The 22,382-nt window shown below is 37.0% G+C and overlaps 1 protein-coding gene across 9 annotated transcripts in view; it reads left to right on the top strand.

Moving 5' to 3' along the window:
* BCAS3 (BCAS3 microtubule associated cell migration factor) overlaps positions 1–22,382 on the top strand; it is a 661,861-nt gene that overhangs the window by 382,655 nt on the left and 256,824 nt on the right. The window contains exon 24 of one of the 9 annotated variants that reach the window (XR_012514510.1): positions 1–22,382. This exon is cut by the window's left edge and continues 15,276 nt beyond it; it is cut by the window's right edge and continues 25,930 nt beyond it. The exons of the other annotated variants lie outside the window; for them this stretch is intronic. The gene's annotated coding sequence lies outside the window, so the exon portion shown is untranslated. 9 annotated transcript variants of the gene reach the window in all.

Here is a 22,382-nt window from a genome sequence, read left to right on the forward strand (position 1 = left end):
CTAAGCCTTCTCTTCTTAAAAAAAAAAGAACCTCAAAATACTGCTTCCCAAATGGATTTAACTTTAGTTATATTTGTTTTTACATGTAAATGCATTTTGCTCAGCCTAAAAAGGCAAAGAAATGAAGCTTTTTGGTTTGCCAGAGGAACAAATTACTCTCCTGAACATGTCAGACTGATTGTTTATATGTGTTTTTCACTCCGTCTTACTGCCTTTGTCTGTCTTTCATGGTTTTTTTTTCTCTGTCTCTGTTTCAGTTTGTCCTGTTTCCACCTCTCCCTCACAGCGTCTGTCTTCCTATTTTGATAATCCTGTTTCATCTCAATAAGGGAAAGGTTCCCTCAAGGATGCAGAAAATGTTACTATTTTTATAACAGACCCTAAATATACAAAAGATTTAAACTTAGCTATAAAACTTTGTTCTTGGCATAAATTTGGCAGATAGTCTTTTGCCTGGGTGAGACTTTTCATTGGGATTCTGGAAGTGTTGGGACGTCACTACCCTCCACTCTTCCTTCTCCAAGTATGACATTAGTGGTTTTAGCTCTTGTTGACCCATCTTTAAACCAAAGCTTTATAGCCAATTAGATGCACAGTGTGGATTTTTCTTATGACACGTTGGAATAAAAGAAAAACCTTCTCGAAAGTTACAAATGGTTTCATTTACCAAAATGACTATTTCACTTGGAAAGTTTTGTCTTTTCTGTAAAAATTCCAGGAGTTGGGTGGGCTTGATGTCCTCTTTCCCATTCCACCTCCCCACCCACGTACTCATGTCAGCAAAGATGCTGAGTTTTATTTCAGGCTTTTAAGAGGCGAGGCTTTGACTAAGGAGTAACTAAGATATAGTTTTCTGCTTTGGTTTTTTTGTTTTTTTTTATACCAGATCTCTGTAACTTTTTCATCTTGTATAACGGAATAAAAAACCCTTTTTCTATTGAAACTAAAGTAAGGAAATAACACAGGATGGCTTTAAAGTGTTTATTTCATTGTAAAACAGGGCAAATGCTTTCGAGCATCAGTATTGACTATGTGAGGCAACCTTTGGGGATTGAGATACATGCCTTTCAGAGCTGCCCTTAATCTCATTCTTCATTATTTATTGGTTCACATAGCATTTTCCTTTACTTAGGATCAGTGTCAACACCTTGAGCTCCAAATCAGGTATTACATGTCACCTTGTGAGATATCCTCTGTATTACCCCATCAATTGATTCACTGAAGAACTTTAGATGATCATCTCAAAGCTTTAAAGTAATGAAACATATTTGCCCTCTCCATAAAAAAAAAAAAATACTTAAAACCTTATCTTACATTTTACTTAGCAGAGTAACTTTGCCCAGCCCTGGAGCAGAGCATTCTTAAAAGTAAGCCCAGTAGACCTAAGCATTGGATGATTCTGCAAATAACCACTGCACAAAAGATTTCCTGGTGGAAGCAGGTAGTGTCTTTTGCTAGGGTACCAGGTTGTTTAATAAAGCTAGGAATAGCTGAGAGTAGGAAAAGTCGTGAAGCATTTTCTCATCACAAGCTGTGTAATACATACTTTAGGTAACCTCTGTGGGTTTCCTCACTGCTCTTGGCTCAGCTGTGGCTTTTTATGGAACCATATCTGTATTTCCATCTCTTTCATCCTTCCCTTTTTGTGAGAATAAAAAGTAAATTGGGTGCTATTTAAATATTCTCTACTTAAATTTATTGAAAACTACCCTGCCACAGGGCACAGCATATTGGAAGACTGCCTTGCACTAGCCCAGTTTTCCACCCAGGTGGTTTACCCCAAAACCTGGCCTTTGCTTTCCTCAGACCTTTAATTTCTTTAAACTAAATGATCACAGGAAAACCTAGGAGGAGCTAGTTTTATTTGTGAGGTTTTCAATAAAACCTAAGTGGAATGTGGCTAGAACACAAGACCCTTGAAAGGCCATGACTACTATGCTGACACTAGAGGAAAAACCCACAGAATTCTTAGACCTCTTGTTTTGAGCATGGGGGGAAAAAATGAAAAAAAAAATATATATAGTGAAAGAGCTTTAGTACTGGTACACTTTGGGAAAGAAATGCAGCTAGGGATGTTTGGTTAAATTCATTTGTCACATATTGGTGTTTTATTTAAGATATTGTCCAGAATTAAGCAACTGATACATGTTCAATTCTGTGCCTTTCTGAGGAGCCTGGTGAAATCTTATAGCGTTCCTCCCAGGCCATGAATCATCCCTTTGTCCAGCATCTCCAGGCTGTCCATGCTACCCTCCCTTTAAGCACTTGGCAGCCATCTTGGTTGCACTATTGCAGTGCTTGTATTCAAGTAACCATTATTTTATTTAATGGCCCTAAAACACAAGAATAGTGATACTGGCATACTGTTATACTTATTCGATTTTATTACCAGTTACTGCTGTTAATCTTTATGCCAAACTTATACATTAAACTGTATCATAGGTCTGTACTTACAGGAAAAAACATGGTGTATACAGTCATGTATGGCATAATGACCTTTCAGTCAACAGTGGACCTCATATGCTTGTACAACAGTGCTCCAGTAAAATTGTAATACCAGATTTTTACTGTACCTTTTCTATGTTTAGATACACAAATACTTACCACTGTGTTACCGTTGCCTGCAGTATTTGGTACAGTAACACACTGTACAGAATTTTTTTGTCTAGGAGTAATAAAAGAGGTTGTACCATATAGCTTAGGTATGTACTAGGCTATTCCATCTAGGTTTGTATAAGTACACACTGATGTTTGCACAGTGATGAAATCACCTAATAACACATTTCTCAGAACACATCTTTGTTGTTAAGCAGTGCATGGCTGTATAGGGTTGGTACTGTCCATGGTTTCAGGCATCTACTGGGGATCTTGGAACGTATCCCCCATTTATAAGGAGTGGGGGGCAGTTGTAGAATAAATGATATTTTGAAACTTGCTTCATTTATTTCAGCAGATTTCCTTCAAGTCATTGAATATTTTTGAAGACATAGATATTTTAATGGTGATTTGGTCATTTATTCATCTAGTTTTCTATCATTAAACTTTCAGAATAAATAAAAATCCTTTATATAAATCTTTGTGGTTATCTGTGATTATTTGTTTAGGATAAATACCTAGAAGTGGAAATTCTGGGTCCACAATGCATATATTTTTAAGTCATTTTATGTTTACATATTGCCAGGTTGCCCTAAGTAAAGTTCTATCAATTTGTGCTTCATTCAGCTAAGTTTGATGTACCTCATTTCCTTCCTTTAGTCTTGCTTTGCTAACACTAGTCTTACTTTTTTTTTTTTTTTTTTTTTTTGAGACAAAGTCTTGCTTTGTCGCCAGGCTGGAGTGCAGTGGCACGGCAATCTCAGCTCACTGCAACCTCTGCCTCCCAAGTTCAAGCAATTCTCTGCCTCGGCCTCCCGAGTAGCTGTGATTACAGGTGCCTGCCACCACACCTGGCTAATTTTTGTATTTTTAGTAGAGACAGGGTTTCACCCTTGGCCAGACTGGTCTTGAACTCCTGACCTCATGATCCACTCGCCTTGGCCTCCCAAAGTGCTGGGATTATAGGCGTGAGCCACTACACTCAGCCCCACACTAGGCTTACTTTTTTAAAGGACTTCAATTTGGTAGACTAAAAAGAATAATTCTCTCTCTTACATTGCCAGTAGGAATGTAAAATGGTATAATCACTGTAGAAAACAAGTTTGGTGGTTCCTCAATAACCAAAACCTGTTATTCCCATACTACCTAGCCATTGAACTTCTAGGTAAATAACCAAAAAAATGAAAAGTAAACTTGTATGACAATGTTCATTGCAGTGTTATTCACAAGAGCCAAAATGTGGAAACAACCCAAGTATCCACCAAAAGAAGAATGGAATAAACCAAATGTGGACTGTCTATGCAATGAAACATTATTCAGGCCAGGCGCGGTGGCTCACATCTGTAATCTCAGTACTTTGGGAGGCCGAGGTGGGCAGATCACCTCAGGTCAGGAGTTTTGAGACCAGCCTGGCCAGCATGGCAAAACCCCATTAGTTTTTTTTTTTGTTTGTTTTTGTTTTTTTAAAACTAATTAAAAAAAAATTAGCTGGGCATAGTGGCAGGCCCCTGTAATTCCAGCTACTTGGGAGACTGAGGCATGAGAATCTGTTGAACCTAGGAGGTGGAGGTTGCAGTGAGCCAAGATCACACCACTATACTCCAGCCTGGGGGATAGAGCGAGAGTCTCTCCAAAAAAGAAAAAAGAAAAAGAAACCTCATTCAGCCATAAAAAAGAATGAAACTCTCATTTAAATTAAGCCAGAAACAAAAGGACAAACAGGGTATGATTCTACTTATATGAAAAATACACAATAGGCAAATTTGTAGACACAGAAAGTAGATTAGAGGTTATCAGGTATTAGGAAAAATAGGAGAATGGAGTTATTGCTTACTGGTTACAGTCTGGGAAGTGAGTAAAAAGTTTTGGGTTCAGAGGCTAAGGCAGGTGGATCACTTGAAGTCAGCAGTTTGAGACCAGCCTGGCCAACATGGTGAATCTCTATCTCTACTAACTACAAAAAAAAATTAGCTGAATGTAGTGGCATGCGCCTGTAGTCCTAGCTACTCGGGAGCCTGAGGAGGAGCAGTGCTTGAACCCAGGAGGCGGAGGTAGCAGTGAGCCAAGATTGCGCCACTGCACTCCAGCTTGAGCGACAGAGTGAGACTCCGTCTCAAAAAAAAAAAAAAAAAGTTTTGTGAATAGGCAGAGGTGATGCTTGTACAACATTGTGAATGTCATTAATGCCACTGAATTGTATTCCTGAAAATGGTTAAAATGGCAAATTTTGTTTTATATACTGTGACCACAGACAAAAGAAAGAATAACAAGTTTTATTTGGGGAAGAAAGCAATTTTAATTTATATTTGTTTGATTATTATTGAGGTTGAACATTGAACAAAAATGTTAATTGCCCATTGACCATTTTGAAGTTTTTCTATTCTCGTTGATTTGATTTTTTGGGACAGAGTCTCAGTCCGTCACCAGGGCTGGAGTGCAGTGGCAGGATCCTGGCTTACCATAACCTCGACCTCCCAGGTTCAAGCAATTCTCCTGCCTCAGCCTCCGGAGTAGTTGGGATTACAGGTGGGAGTCACCACGCCCAGCTAATTTTGTATTTTTAGTAGAGACAGGGTTTCACCATGTTGGCCAGGCTGGTCAAGACCTCAAGCGATCCGCCTGCCTCGGCCTTCCAAAGTGCTGGGATTACAGGTGTGAGACACTGCACCTGGCCCTCATTGATTTTTAGATCTCATATATGAAGATTATTAATCTTCTGCATTTATATTGTACATTTCGTATGTTACAGATAAACCAAGGTTGTTTTAGAAACATTAGAATACATAAGAAGGAAGGTAGGCGGGGAGGGAAGAGAGGGAGAGAGTTCAGAGTCATCTAAAGATAAACCTTTGGAATATATACCTCCAAATCTTTTTACTCTGTGTTTATCATGAATATCCTTCCATGTCAGTTTTGTTTGTTGGTTTAAGACACAGGTTCTTGCTGTGTTGCCCAGGCTGGTCTTGAATTCCTGGGCTCAACAGATCCTCCTGCCTCAGCCTTCCATGTAGCTGGGACTGTACGCATGCACCACCATGCCTGGCCTCGTTGTCTTTTTTTTTTTTTTTAATTTAAAAATTTTAATTTTTGTGGGGACATAGTAGGGGTGTGTGTGTGTGTGTGTGTGTGTGTGTGTGTGTACATATATACCCCTACTATATATAAATGTTTTGATACAGGCATGTAATATGTAATAGTCACATGTAAAATGGGGTATCTATTCCTTCAAGTATTTATCCTTTGTGTTACAATCTAATTACCCTCTTTTAGTTATTTTAAAATGTATGATTGTTATTGACTAAAGTCACCCTGTTGTGCTATCAAATGCTGCGTCTTATTAATTCTATTTTTTTGTACCCATTATTCTTCTCCACCTCCCTCCTACCCTCGTATCAACCTTCCCAGCCTTGGATAACCATTCTTCTGCTCTCTATCTCCATGAATTCAATTGTTTTGATTTTTAGATCCCACAAATGTGTGAGAGCATGTGATGTTTGTCTTTCTGTGCCAAGATTATTTCGCTCAGCATAATGACCTCCAGTTTCATCCATGTTATTGCAAATGGCAGGATCTCATTCTTTTTTTATGGCTGAATAGGACTCCATTGTGTATAAGTACATTTGCTGTATCCATTCATCTGTTGTTGATAGACACAAATTTTGGCTGTTGTGAATAGTACTGCAATAAACATGCGAATGCAGTTGTCTCTTAAATATGCTCATTTATTTTCTTTTGAATATATACCTGGCAGTGTGATTGCTGGATTGTATAGCAGCTCTAGTTGTAGTTTTTTGTGGAACTTCCAAACAGTTCACCACAGTGGTTGCACTAATTCACATTTCCACGAAAGATATATGAGGGTTTTCCTCCACATCCTTGCCAGCATTTGTTATTGCCTGTCCTTTGGATATAAATCATTTTAACTAGGGTGAGATGATATTTTATTGTAGTTTTGCTTTGCATTTCTCTTATTATCAGTGATGTTGAGCACTTTTTTATATGCCTGTTTGCCATTTGTATCTCTTTTTCTGAGAAATATCTATTCAGATCTTTTGCTCATTTTTAAATAGTGTGATTAGATCTTTTCCTATAGAGTTGTTTGAGCTCCTAATATATTCTGGTTATTATTTCCTTGTCAGATTGGTAGTTTGCACATATTTTCTCACATTTTATGGGTTATCGCTTCACTTTGTTGGTTGTTTCCTTTGCTGTACAGAAGCTTTTAAACTTGATGTGATCCCGTTTGTCCATTTCTGCTTTGGTTGCCTGTGCTTGTGGAGTATCACTCAATAAATTTTTGTCCAGACCAATATCCTGGAGCATTTCCTGTGTTTTCTTGTAGTAGTTTCGTGATTTGAGGTCTTAAATTTCAGTCTTTAATCCAGTGGTCTCCAATGTTTTTGGAACCAGGAACCAGTTTCATGGAAGCCCATTTTTCCGTGGACTGGGTGGGGGAACAGGATGGTTTCTGGATGAAACTCTTCTACCCCAGATCATCAGGCATTAGATTTAGATTCTCATAAGGAACATGCAACCTAGATCCCTCACATGCAGTTTACAATAGGGTTCCTGCTCCTATGAGAATCTCATGCCATCACTGATCTCACAGGAGGCAGACCTCAGGTAGTAATGCTCTCCCCCAACCCACTCCCACCGCAGCACTCAGTGGGTGGATCATCTGAGGCTGTACACCTCCTGCTGTGTGACCCAGTTCCTAACAGTCCACAGCCTGTACTGGTCCACAACGTGGGGGTTGGACACCCTGCTTTAATCCATTTTTTAATTTGATTTTTGTATATAGTGAGAGAGAGGGGTCTAGTTTTGTTCATCTGCACATGGATATCCAGTTTTCCCAGCACCATTTATTAAAGAGACTTTTTCCCAATATATGTTCCTGACACCTTTGTCAAAATTAAGTTCACTGTAGGTGAGTAGATTTGTTTCTGGGTTCTAAGCCAGGCACAGTGGCTCATGCCTTTAATCTCAGCACTTTGAGAGGCTGAGGAGGGTGGATCACCTGAGGTCTGGAGTTCAAGACCAGCCTGACCAACAGGGTGAAACACCTTCTCTACTAAAAATACAAAAATTAGCTGGGCATGGTGGTGAGTGCCTATAATCCCAGTTACTCTGGAGGCTGAGGCAGGAGAATCACTTGAACTTGGGAGGCAGAGGTTGCAGTGAGCCAAGATCACACCACTGCACTCCGGCCTGGATGCCAAGAACAAATGTCCATTTCAAAAAAAAAAATATTTGTTTCTGGGTTCTGTATTGTGTTCCATTGATCTGTGTATCTGTTTTTATGCCAGTACCATGCTATTTTGGTTACTATAGCTTTGTAATATAATTTGAAGTCAGGTAATGTAGTACGTTCAGTTTCATTCTTGTTGCTTTGGATAGCTTTGGCTATTCTGGGTCCAGCTCAGTTTTTCATAACTATATTGTTTTCCATTGTATGCCTGTTTTATAAATTATGTAATCAGTCTTCTATTTTAATTAATCATCCCTCTGTTTAAAGTTTAGTTCATGCAGGAGACGGTGGTACCATGGGAGCACCTCACCAGTCTTCGGGGAATTCTTAGAGTTATTCTCAAAAGAGATGGTGTCTAACTTGAGTTGGAAGGGCTACAGAGTCAGGTGTTTCCCTTCTGACAAAAATACTCTTAAACACAGGAAGCTAAGACCCGTCCCCTTGTATCCTTCCCTCCTCTACTAGGTCTCACATTTAGTAACTGGAAAGCTGGGATTTAGATTCCCAGTTCTTCAGCATCAAGCTCAACCTCTTTTAGTGATGTCACACTGCTTTTCAAAAGGTGGCTATTTGTACTTACAAGCTGATGTCTCTACTCCTATAGTTGAAGAAATGTTTGAGTTTATCATGTTATGTTGAGCCGTCTTGCCTTAATGTAATAGGGATAAAATCATCTAGGAAGCCCCTAATCCTGCCTAATGATGCTACTATATGAAGTGCATCCTCCCAGCAGACTTATTACTCCCTACACTTTACAGAAGTGAAAGAAAATTGACATTGGTCTGAAGTGTACATATACTTCTGTGTCATTTTATCATGTGTGCAGATTCATATAACTACTACCATCAAGATACAAACTGTTCCATCACCACAAATTTTCCTTTTGTTAAGAGATCTTCCTTTAGTCATTCTTTCAGAGTAAGACCACTGGCAACAAATTCTTAGTCTTTCTTCATGTGAAAATGTTTTGATTTCTCCTTTATTACTGAGTGATATTATGGCTGGGTATAGGATTTAAGGTTGATAGTTCTTTTCTTTCAATACTCAAAAAAAAAAAAAAAAAACCAAAAACAAAAAACAAACAAAAAAAAAAAACTGTCACTGTCTTTGACCCTCTGTGTTTTCTGATGACAAATGTGACATTAGTTGAAGTGTTTTGTTTTTCCCATATAAAGTGTTATTTTTCTCTCACTGACTTCAAGATTTTTCAGATGTTTAACTACTCTATGATTGTGTCTCTTCTAGTAGGGTTTTTTTTTTTTTTTTTGGAGATGGAGTCTCACTCAGTCAGCCAGGCCAGAGTGCAGTGGTGAAATCTCAGCTCACTGCAACTTCTGCCTCCTGGGTTCAAGCGATTCTCCTGCCTCAGCCTCAGAGTAGCTGAGACTACAGGCATGTGCCACCATGCCCGGCCTCTTATAGTGGGTTTCTTTGGAAGTATCCTGTTTGAGGTTCAGGATTTGGCTTCTTTAATGTGTCAATTTATGTTTCTTACAAAATTTGGATGTTATTCAACCATCATTTTTCAAATACTTTTTCAACCCATTCCCTTTCTCCCCTCCTTCCAGACTTAAAGGGATAGAAATGTTACATATTTCATTATAATCTCACAGATCCCTGAGCCTCTGTTATTTAGACTGGATAATTTCTATTGCTCTGTGTTACAGTTTACTAATTCTTTCTGTGCCTCTTCATTCTGCTATTGAACCCATCCACTTAGCTTTTTATTTTTGTTTATGATATTTCTCAGTTCTAACATTTTCATTTGAGGCCAGGTACCTGCAATCCAAGCATTCTGGAAGGCTGAGGCAGGAGAATTGCTTGAAGCCAGGAATGGGAGACCAGCTGGGGCAACAAAACAGGGCCCTGTCTCTACAAGACAGATTTTAAAATTATCTGGGTGGAGGGGCCTGCACCTGTAGACCAAGTTACTAGGGAGGCTGAGGGCAGAAGGATTGCTTGAACCCAGAGTTTGAGGCTATAGTGAGCTATGATCACACCACTGCACTCCAGCTTCAGTGACACACAAAAACCCTGTCTCAAAAATAAGTAAATAAATAAATTAAAAATTGCATTTTATTCTTTTTTGTATCTTTTACTTCTTTGCTAAGACCTTCTATTTCTTTGATGAGGCTTTGAGTGTTTTTGGAGCAATTTTAGTTAGGCTCCCAGTACAATTAAGCAGAAGGTGCAGAGATTTCCATATACTTGCTGCTACCCCCCACATGCATAGCCTCGCCCATTATCAACATCCACCGCCAGCGTACTATATTTGCTATAAATGATGAACCTACACTGACGATATTATCACCTGACATATACATTTCTTTCATTTTCATTTTTATGTGTTTCTAGGATGTTCATAATTATGCATTGAAACATTTTTATCATGGCTGCTTTAAAAGTCTGTCAGATAATTTTAAGATCTCTGTCATCTTGGTGTTCATATCTATTGATTATCTTTTTTTCATTTGCTATGATATTTTCCTGGCTGGAGGTATCTTGAGTCATTTTCAGTTGAAAGTTGGGCGTTTCCCTATGATATGAATTGTATTTAAGCCTTCTGTTTTAAAGGGCTGTCTCTGGTATCACAATGGCAGGGGAAGTAGGATGTTCTCTCTTATTTCTGCCAGGTGGAGGTAGAAGCCCAGCTTCCTAACCTTGCTACTGTTGACACCCAGTCAGGTTTCTACTGGGCAGAGATGGGAGTTCCAGCTCCCAACATAGTCCCCAATGACAATGCATTAGTGCTGGATGATACAGTCAAAGTCCAAAAATGGATTCTCCCCTAGACCTCTTTCATAAGCACCTCAGTGGAGAGAAGGAGTGGTCCCTCCTTACTGCCAAGCAGGGGGGAAAATCCAGGCTTTCCATTTGTTCTACACCAAAACTGCATGCATGTGTTAGGAGGTGGTTCTTGTTACCAGCAGATAGGGATGAAAGTCTTCTCCAGCACCACCCCAGTGGAGGTGTAGGGCACCTTGTCATAGCCTCTCAATGGTGGAGTCTGGGCTCCCTACTTGGCCTTTCCCTGAGTGGGTAGTGGGGGTGCTGCAAGCTTTTGTGTGGCGTTTGGGTAAAGCAATGATTGTCTAAAAGTTTCCGTCTTGCTAGGCTGCACATTCCTGTTTATTTGGCAGTAGAGAACAAGCTTTTGTTGTGACAAAGGCATAGACAGACCTTGAGGTTCAATAACCTTTACCAATATGGGGACTAACCTCACAGGATTCTGTGCTGCTATTTGAAATAGATATTATTTGTTTTTCGTCCTAACCTGTTTGTTTGTTTGTTTGTTTCTTATTCCATATTAACACTACTCCCAAAATGCATTTTGGATTTTAAATTATCTTCCAAAAAGTTGAAAGTTCCTATGTTTGTCAATTACTTTAATGTTCTCTATATTTTTAAATGGATGGTTGGTTGGGTGTCTCTAGACACAACACTTCACACTAAGCAAGGCTGACAGTTAAGTGATGTGGAAGCCATTATCTCACCTTTGTGCTTGCAGGCTGTGGCCTCTTGCCTTTTTCTATTTCATAATAAATAGCATTAGCATTGAGGAACTTTTTAACACCTATTGAGGACAGGGTTTTTCTAATCCCCTCTAAGAGAGGCTTTTAAAAATGAATGACTAAAACCTAACAAACATACATAAAAGATAGCTATGTAGGAATCTTACATATTAATTTAGATTCAGAAATACCAAATAAAATACCGACAAACCAAATTGAACATTACAGTAAAAGAATCGTCTACCATGACCAAATATGATTTATCCCATATTATAAAATCTATTATTGTAATGTATAATATTTGTTGGTCTGCTAAGAGAACACAATAGTGTCATTAGATGCTGAAAGGGCATTTGATAAAATTCAACATTTATTTATGAGATTTATTCTGAGATAACTAGAAATAGATGTCTTCTTTAAATAATAAATAATAGCTATCTTAAACCCAAAACCATCATCATATTTAATATGAAACACTCTTGGCATTGCTCCTACAATCTTGAAAGAGGCAATCATACTAAGACCATTACACAATTACTCTAGATGTTCCAGAAAAGATAGTAATATATAAAACACAAAGAAGAGCTACAACTACAAAAATCGCCATTTACAGACAATATGGTTTTTTCACCTAGAAAATTCAAGAGCATTATCTTTGAACTTAACAACAGATGATACGCTTGATAAATATGCAAAACATTCCTGTTACTTCTATAAACAAGTATAAGCTAATTAGATGGTTGAGTTCTTTAGAATATTTCACTCCTGATAGTAGCAGAAAATATAAAATACTTAGAAATAACCCTAAGAGGAAAGATATAGAGCCTATATAAAGAAAACTATGAAATTCTACAGAGAGATTACAAAATTATTTACATAAATTAATATATCATGTTCTGAATAAGAAGACTGATTAGACAATTGAAGATATTTCCAAATTAATTCAGAACTTTTGTGCAATCCCAATCAAAATGCCAGTGGATTTAGAATATTGATAAAATTATTCTTCAGTATATCCGAAAGTATACAGGCAAGAATTGCTAAGATAACTTTTTAACTTGAGAATAAGTAGGAATTTTACAACGTTTTATTATGAAAAATTCCAAACTTACAGAATATTTTAAATATAGTACAGTGAATATATAAATATACTCACTAGATTCAACAATTGCTAACATTAACTGACATCTGTCTACACCAAAGAGAAATTTAAATAAAAATGAACAAATAGTGGTTTGTTGTAAATGTGGTATCAGCTAAAAAGCCATATCTTTCCTTTCCCTTAAAGCACCTTCTCAAAAGAATAACTATACTTGCTATCAACATTTTATTTGTGTGTGTGTGTGCATACACACGTTCATCCTTTCTTTTCTCTTTAACTTTTTATTATGAAAAATTTCAAACATATGCAAACACAGAATGAATAGCCTGATGTACTCCTGAAAATCAAGTAGTTTTGACCCTTAGCAACCCATCACCAAACTAGTTTTATATGCTACCCCACTACTCTACCATATTATTTTGAAACAAATCCATATGTCATGTTATTTCATTTGTAAATATTATAGTAAACATCTCTAAAAAAAATTTTTTTTCAGATGGAGTCTTGCTCTGTCGCCCAGGCTGGAGTGCAGTGGCATGATCTTGGCTCACTGCAACCTCCACCTCCCGGGTTCAAGCCATTCTCCTGACTCAGCCTCCCAGGTAGCTGGGACTACAGGCATGTGCCACCATGCCAGGCTAATTTTTTTGTATTTTTAGTAGAGGTGGGGTTTCACCATACTGGCCAGGCTGGTCTTGAACTCCTGACCTCAATTGATCCGCCCACCTCAGCCTCCCAAAGTGCTGGGATTATAGCCATGAGCCACAGCACCCAGCCAGGACTCTTTTTTATAAGCAAAATATGATCATGCCTGAGAAAATTAATAATGATAATTTAATATTAATTTCCGATTTATGTTAAATTTCTTTATCTCATTTAAAAAATCATGTTTCACATAAGATCTATACATTGCAATTGGTTGATATATCTCATAAGACTCTTTTGATATGTAGGTTTATCCTCCATCTCCTTGTTTTTACCTCTTTATGGTTTATTTGTTGAGGAAACCAGGACATTTATCTTATACCATTTCCCATAGACTGAATTTTGCTGATCTCTTGGTGTCCTTTTGTTTCAAATTTCCTGTAAATTGTTCATTAGATCCGGGAGATTGGTTTGACCAAATTTTGTATTTTGGCAAAAATATTTCATGATTTTTGTAAAGGTTTCATGGGCACTTAAAAAAAGGGGTTTATTTTCTTTTTTCAGCATATAGAGTTGCAATTTCATCGGTTAGATTTACCTCGTTAATTATGTTATATGCTTTTTGAGAGAGAGAGCTATAAATGTAGATACACAGACATATAACCTGTTGTGGACTTAAAAATGGTGAAGTTAAAATCTCATGTGGCTAATGTTTTTCTCTACTTTTCATCATAATTTATGGTTTTGCTATATGGTGTCAATGTTGTATTATTTGATATATAGATAGTCATAATTGTTAGGGTATCATTATAGAATAAAATACACCTTTTAACATTTCTAGATGTCCTTTTCCCCCCCTCTTTAATGCTTTTGTCTATTTAAGATTGTAACCACTGCTTTGCATTTTAATGAACTTAGAAGAGTACAAAACTGTACAAAAAGTATTATGAAAAATTTTGTAGTTATGGATTTATGCAACTTTATAGTATTCATTCATGGATGACAGAAAGGGAACAGATCAGATCTCGTAAATAGTGTTTAACCTCCAAGTGATAGGATTATAAAAAGTTTTAATTTTCTTTAAGTGTTTCCAAAACTTTCTGTAGTGAGCCTTTGTTATATTTATAAGGCCCAAAAACATACTATTTTTACAAAAGAAAGTTTAAGAGAAATTCTGCAAAAGTAGATTGGTTTTTAAAAATATTTTCAGCATAGTTTTGCCACAGCTGAAATAGGAACAGTATTGAACAGTCTCCTTTCCCCCACTTTTAATCACAACTAAAATCATACACATGCATCTGCCAGTGATGCATTTGAAATGGTGAAATCTGATTGCAAGAAGTTGTGATGTGAATAAGTAAAAATTTACTACAGTCTCTGATGTGACTTAAGGATTAGAAGTAGAATATAGGAGGCCTTTTGAAATCTGTCTTACATTCACTCAGGCTTCCCTTGGTTTTGAGCCAGATAACAAACCCTTCAGCTGAATTTTTTCCGTTCAGACACTGGCTTAAATGAAGGTATACTGAACTTGGAGATGTCATTTCAGCCTTTGGCTGGAAGAACTGTTGTAGAGGAGCTTCTTTAGATATGAAACCATGAGGGAATTCTCTGAATACATGCATTTTCACACATCTGCTAATGCAAAAGCCCCGTGTGAGCATTAGGACTCAGGAATGTGATGTGGATTCGAGATGATCTCCACAGGATTTTGGCAGGTCAGAACAAACATTATCTTGCTCCCATATGTTTCTGTAGGATCTTGAAAGGGAAATCATATACATTTCCTTAAACTCACATGCTGAATTTTCCCACATAGACCAAAAAAAAAAAATCTCAGCAAAAATAAATTCAAGAATATGTATATATGATGTTCACATATTTAGCATCTGTTGTCAATACCACAGTGTAAGCTGACGGCTATTGGAATTCACATACAGTTTGCATTTAATTTGATTTATGTTTAAATGGCTTATCTCAGAAAACCTGACCCAACAGATAAAGACTGTGAAAGAGTCCACATTATGGGTAAATCTTTTTTTTGGGGGGAATGAAGTTTTGCTCTTTTTGCCCAGGCTGGAGTGCAGTGGTACGATCTTGGCTCACTGCAACCTCCACCTCCTGGGTTTAAGCAGTTCTCCTGCCTCAGCCTCCTGAGTAGTTGCCCACCATCATGCTTGGCTAATTTTTTGTATTTTTAGTAGAGATGGGGTTTCATTGTATTGGCTAGGCTGGTCTCGAACTCCTGACCTCGGGTGATCTACCCACTTCTGCCTCCCAAAATGCTGGGATTACAGGCATGAGCCACTTCACCCAGCCACTGGGTAAGTCTTTTTTTATTTCTCTCTATATTTCCTTAGGTACAGCATATATGTGACCTGGCGCCCCACACCTCCCCGGCTTCCCTATCAATATTGCTGTTCCCCCAAATTGACACACTTCTCAATAGTTTTGTAGTATTTTATATAAATCTGACATATTGACAGTGTAAAAACAACCAGGGAACCCCTGTGAAGCTAAGAAACTGTTTTCAAAAATAATAATGATAGTATACACTGTAGACAAAGACCCTATCTGTTTTTTATCACCCTTGAGTAAACTCAGCCCTATTTGATATGGGGCCCGACATAGAGTGGGCAGTCATTACATTTGACAAACTCTTTTCCTAAGTCTTTTTTTTTTTTTTTTTTTTTTTTTCTATTTTAATTTTTTGAGGGAGGGCAGAGGGGGCACTCAGTCCTACAAGACCTAAGTTTTTTAATTCTCTACTTGTAGTCCCTCTATAGAGTGATACATAATCTGCCCTATATTAATAATTTGGCTTCTTTTCTCTGCAAACATGCAAACTAATGATTAAAAGTTGAATAAAGAAATAGAACCTGTATCAGCAACTTAATGGCCCTTGTGTCAAGGATAGCCTATTGGTTGATTCTCATTGGCATACATGCTGACATATTTAGTTTTATTTCATTCTCTGATATACCCAGGACCTTCTGTAGAACTGCACATAATTTTGAAAGAAGAACGATCACTAATCACTATTTGTTTTCATGTTTTGTGAATGAGTTTTGTTGCTATAGTCGCATGTGTGTAATCAAACTGATTTTCAAACCAGTTCTTTTATGTGCTTATACCACATGGTTTTCAGCTACCAAATGTTATTTCAAACTTGTATCTAGGATATGTATACTTTTTTTTTTTATTATTTAACATTTAGAGAGAAGTCAGTTATCTTTGACCTCATTTCTTTTACTCATTTTGTGTTTGTTTCTTTAACACCAGTGGTTTCCTATTGGCTTATTTAGCTGGAAAAAATTATTTCTACAGGGCAGTAAAACCTGGGGTTCTGCTTCACAAAATGAAACACGGAGTGATATTATCATTAATTTAATCTACTAACAAATATTTGCTCTTGGGTTCTTTTCCTGGTATCTTGAGCCACCAAGGCTTTACTTGATCTGAATTTGTCAGTCTATAAAAGTAGGCATTATAATATAATAAAGCATCTTTTTCATTTCGTTTGTTAACTACATTCTATTGCAGAACCGTTCTTATTTTTAAGATCGTGGAGATCCCTAGAAGTACTGGCATTTTTGTGCCAGTTATTCATATTTTATTGCATGGTAGTATTTTGACATCATTTCTTACCTACCTTGTTATTGTTTAGGGAAAAAAATGTGGAAGCATTTCTTGATATTTTTTCACTGTTTTTCCCTAGTGAGTTGTGCAGTTAATCATATTAAAATGTTCTTCAGTTTTGAAATATGAGAGATTTTTCAGCCCTTTGAAAAAATGGTTATAGTTCATTTTCCATATATTACTCAACATTATGGATCTGCCTGCCAAGTGATCCCAGGTGTGGGATTGCAGCAGGTAATTTCCTGAGCTGTATGGTACAGATGATTTTCTGTGTTAGAAGATGCTATCAGCTCACCTGGCCTCTTAGTGACAGAGAAATCCTTTGTTTATTCATTTAGTAGGCAGATTAACCCTAATGAATATTGGCTTCCTGGAAATAGATACAGGTGACAATGGCAAAGTGAGGAGAGGGGAGATGTAAGACAAATTCCCTTTTCTTTCTTCACTTATAAATAATGGTGGCTTTCATAAGAGAGTGTTTTAAATCAGAAAGGAATGCAAAATATTTGAACTAAAAAGGTAGATTTAGATAATCAACCTTTAATTTTTAGTTTTGAATGTCTATGTATATTTATATTTTTCAGAAGAACTAGAGATTTTCTAATTTTGGCAAATACTTAAAAGTTTCATTTTGTTGCCATTAGAATTAAACAAAAATATTTAATTAAATACTTCTTGCTGGTTTGGGGAGAGCTACTCACTTGAACACAGAAATACTTTCCTAATATGTCCTTGTACTCAGATAAATTTTGTGAATTAGAGAAATCTGACATTCATCAACCACTCTCAGCCTCTCTCAGCCGTGAAAGAAAAATGTGCATTATTCTGTGTCCTTTCTTATAGTGTGATCATATTGCTTCAATGACATATTTGTTTTCTCAGAGCAAGGATAGAGAACTAATCTAGGCATCAGAAAATTATTCGTAGAGTTATACTATGAACTATGGAAAGTTCCTAGAAATAAGCTATTTTAAATTCATTGCTTTGTTATAACTTTTAGAATATTGGCAAAAAAGACATTTTTACCCATATAATTTCATGGATATTTGATTATATAATTCATAATCTATGATGAAAGCAAAATGTTCATGGTTACAACTCTAAGTTTTGCTTACCAATGGACAGAATACTTTACAACATTTTTCTGTGAATGGTTTTGGAGATACATTATTCCCAAGATGGGAATGTATAGATACAGATGTGAGAATCTCTTAATGTTCAACCAGACTTTTCCAGATCTTATGGCTATGATTTATATTGCATTCTCCAAAGACTTCCAAAATGTCTTCTTTTACATAACTTTATCCATTAGAGGGAAAGTTAAAATTCTTCCCCTCAACATGCTAAATGTTGAATATAGGCTTTTCATGATACCTCTTGTAGTTGACTATAAAAGCTCTAGAATTTCAGGAAGACGTGGAAAAAGTTTACCTTTCCACAAAGATTTAAAATTTATGATTTCTCCTAGTTATAGAGTTGAGATTCTGCTTGAATTGTGTTATTGGGAATTTGAATGATGTGAAATATATATGAATTGGAAGCAGTAATAAATTGTGAATGAATCTTTTACTTTTTACTCAAGATTACTTTATCCTTAAAACTAATGTTTCTATAACCTCTGACCGAATACAGAAGATCCAAAATACTTCCAAGGGTGAGAATTTTTCCTTGCCTGTGAGCAGTTTAATTCATTACAATTGTGTGTGCATTGTGGCATGTGGGTACATCAGAAGCATATTTGCAAATTCTGAATTTACGTATCACCTTGCCAAAATGTGCGGCAATCCTTTACTGAATTGTCAGTAATATTTATTTTCAGGGACATTTGAAAAAAAGAAAGCAGTGTGTATGTGTCATGTTGTCTCACATGAACCACTGCCTATGTTAAATAGATTTTTCTTTCCTTTTAGTGAAAAACAGAAGGACAATAGTCATTATATGATTTTGTATTTTAAGTATTTTCATAATCCAACATAAATTGGCCCACCCAAGGATTATGTCTGTCTTGTAAAGATATGTTTATATAGTCATTGGGTGAAAGATTGCAGAAGTTGAACCACTAGTTTTGAAAGTTGAGCCAGACCAGGAAAAATCAGGATACAATTTGGCACTTAGGGAGACGAAATGATTTCCTTTTTAGCTGCTGATTTCTACTGGGAAATGTATCCTTGGACTGAAAATTGCATCCGGAAAAATGTTTATGTAGTGTTTTTCAAATGACTGATTATTCTTCTAACCTTTAACATGAACTGTGTCTAATTTTGGTCTCTCTTAACTCTTTCATGACTAGGGGATTTTTCGTTGTGGGAAAAACATTACAACCATATCATTACTACTTTGAATACTGGAATGTCTTACATGGTAACAAGAATACAAAATGTGTTAAGATTCCTTTCTGGGTTATTTTTCCAAGCAGGTAGTAGAACACCAAGGTTATCCACCCTTCATTATTAGATTACATTTAAATTAGGATACATCTTGAAACATAAACAAAAAAAAAAGAAAAGAAAAGAATACATCTCCAGCAGCTGCATCTCTTCCTCTTCACCACCAGCTACACATGTGCCATAGGAGCTTCTTGACATTTTTATGGGTAATATTTGGTCTTTGCAAAGATTCGTACTTCTGTATTTTCTTTTTGGTACATTTAGTGACTTTTCAGGCTAAATGATTGCTAAATATTGTCTATCACAGATTGAGGAGCCTCTGTTCCATGTTATATCCAATCAAGGAGCCAGGTTAGAGAAGGCTTCACCACTGAGTTTTTCTAGGTGACCGTGGCAGGGGTCAGGGGACACTGGGCATTTCATGGTGGTCACTTCTGCTTACGACTCATGAGCTGTAACTGTGCTATCCAATAGTCACTAGCTGTGTTTTTTATTTACATTTAAAATAATGAAGATTAAATAAAATTTATAATTCATTTTCTCAGTTACAGTAGCCACATTATCATATTAGACAGTACAAGGTATAGAACATTTTTATCATCATAGACAGTTCTGTTACAGACTACTAGGTTAGAACTTTAAGAGGATGGGGAAGTACAGTTATCTTGTATGTCCAGAGGTGGGAAAGAAGGAAATATTACCAAACTTCAGTAATGTCTGTCATCATTGGTAAACTGTATGCTTGAAAATTACTCCTCAGATCCTCTGTCTCCTGTTTTTCCCTTTTTGGGGGAGTGGAACAGGAGGGAAGGAGGCTACAAAGTGAGGAGGGTGATATAAAAAGATTAAAAATACATAAACACACGAACGCATACATACTGCTTCTGGCTGTGTGAAAAAAGAAAAGTTAAGGAGTAAATACTTGAAATTAACATTCTGCCACACAGGAGTCATTCTGTTCAATGTCTTCCTTTGAAGGAAGACTCTGTATTGCATTTGTGTGGCTTTGGGGAAGACATTCAGCAAAGAACACCACAATTCCCATTGAGCTCGGGAGTTTGAATGTAATTACCCAAAGTTTGGCTTTTCTTTTAAAGAACCCATTAGTTTTAGAGATTCCTTGATACTATAAACCTGACAACTCAATCTGGTTTTCTTTTAGGAAGCCTTCCACCAGGAATAGTGTGAGTCAAGGATGAGTACATAAAAATGAAGCCCATGCAGTGAGGTCCGCCTGGGCAGCGTTAGACTTTGACTTAAATTAGATTTCATCTATGGCTGACATGCAGAGGAGATACTTAGTGAAATGTGCAGCGATCCATTCAAGTTCCTTTCTTATTTGTTTGGCGTACAAGCTTATTTAAGTGAAAGGTAGGATACCAGTAGATATACATTCAAACAAATCACCCTGCAATTATTGCTGAACACAGTAATGATAATAGATTTGGAAACTGTTCTGTGTTTTCAAAGACAGAGGTTGACAAGCAATGGACAAACTTTCCACTCTTTTCTATCTCAAATCGTTTGAATCATTTGACAGCTATATACAATCTGCAGCACTTGTAAAATAAAAGAAAAAAGTGTGTAGAGAGAGAAAGCAAGTAAGTAACCCAGCAGAGTTTGTGACAGAAACTGTTAGCCCTCCTTTGTGTTGTTTCTGCACTGTCTTGTCAAACATCTGGAAACCAGCATATTGGCAGTCGTCTCACAACATGATTTTGCATTTACATCATTGTGCTAGCTGGTAGAATTTTCTTCCCCCCAGGAAAAAAAAATCGGCAACTTTTGGTCTGTCACAAGGTCAAGTGATGATTAGTGATGCAGTCTCTCTTAAACACATGGTTAGCACAGAAAAGTTAAATCAGTTCCCCCAAATTTGGTAACCATTAGAGTACTTCCTAAGTCACTTCCGGATGTCAGGCCTAAGGTGGAGAGCGGGACAGGGCTATATTGAGTTCTTCGCAGTTTTCTACAAAAGGGATTTAGTTTGGCAGCTGATCCAGCCAAGGAAACACTCACGCAAGGGTAGAGCTAGACAGGAAACACTTTTGAAAGTGCTGTTTTGATAGAGGATCATGAGATCAGGCAAAGAGCTGTGAACTTTATATGTAGCCTAGGCCATGTAACACTAGGCTAGCCACCTGAGGGCATGGGGTAAGAAAGGAAATTAAAGAAGAAGGGCCAGAGAACTTATAGGCAATTTTCTTTTCTCAAAAGAGCAGTGCTAAAAACTGTGGATTTCTTTGAAGAAGAGGAACATAATTAATGAATTCCTTTGTTGTTGTTGTCTTTTTGTAAAACATTCTACCATCATTATTCACCTTTACATTTTCGACACGATTGTTAGATTAGACTACTAGAGCTAACCTCATCCATTCTAACCACCTTTTTATAGCTCTCAAAAGAGCTGTCTTCCAAGGAAAACACTGCCCTGAGCAAAGATTGTATTTTTGGAAGATGGACGTTTTATAATGGTAAGTTTTGACAACTTACTCTGGTTGCCATGTGTCTCCCAGTCCCACTGGTGGGTAGGTATTTGTCAGGAATGAGAATATGTCTGAGATGGTCTGCTTTATAGCAACTAGTCTTGATTTTTAGCTTCCAGGGCCTTCGGCATCTTTTCAGCTCTGGAAACACGGAAGGCTTTGGTTGCCTTGGCTGTGCTATTGGAGAAAAGGAGTCTCCTGTTTCGGGAAGTGCAGATGTCCAGGCTCAGAACCATTGTTTGACACTTTTAGTTCTCCCCATGTTCTTCTTATATCCTTCCTTGTCCATATTTTAGAACTTACAATCTGAGTATTTCTTCTCCTGAGCTATTCTTCAAGGTCTGCAGCAGCCATTTTTGTTTATAAAGCTGAAATTTCTCACAGAAAATCATTTAATTATTTCTCTCTTAATTATAAAATTTCAAAGAAAAATAAAATCCTTATCTGTACTAACAAAGGCTGCCAACACTTTTCTGTAGACCACCGATGATTCTTGTTTTGTGGCTTTTTGTTCATAAAGGCAGTGTTGTATTCCACAGCACCATTACACACACACAGTCTGCATGACTCAGACAGTGGCGGGTTCAAGATAGAGCATATGGATGATGCTCTAATGACATCTGTCCAGCTGTTGTAGTCACATATTTGGTGGACAGCTGAAAGACCCACTTTCACCTTAACTGAGTTTATGTGACTAATTTTAAATTTACTTTACATACTTTTTTATATGTCTCATGTTTATTAATAATAATTCCACAAGTATTTCTC

Source organism: Saimiri boliviensis, chromosome 17 (assembly GCF_048565385.1).
Source record: "Saimiri boliviensis isolate mSaiBol1 chromosome 17, mSaiBol1.pri, whole genome shotgun sequence".
In the NCBI taxonomy this organism is placed as follows: domain Eukaryota; kingdom Metazoa; phylum Chordata; class Mammalia; order Primates; family Cebidae; genus Saimiri; species Saimiri boliviensis.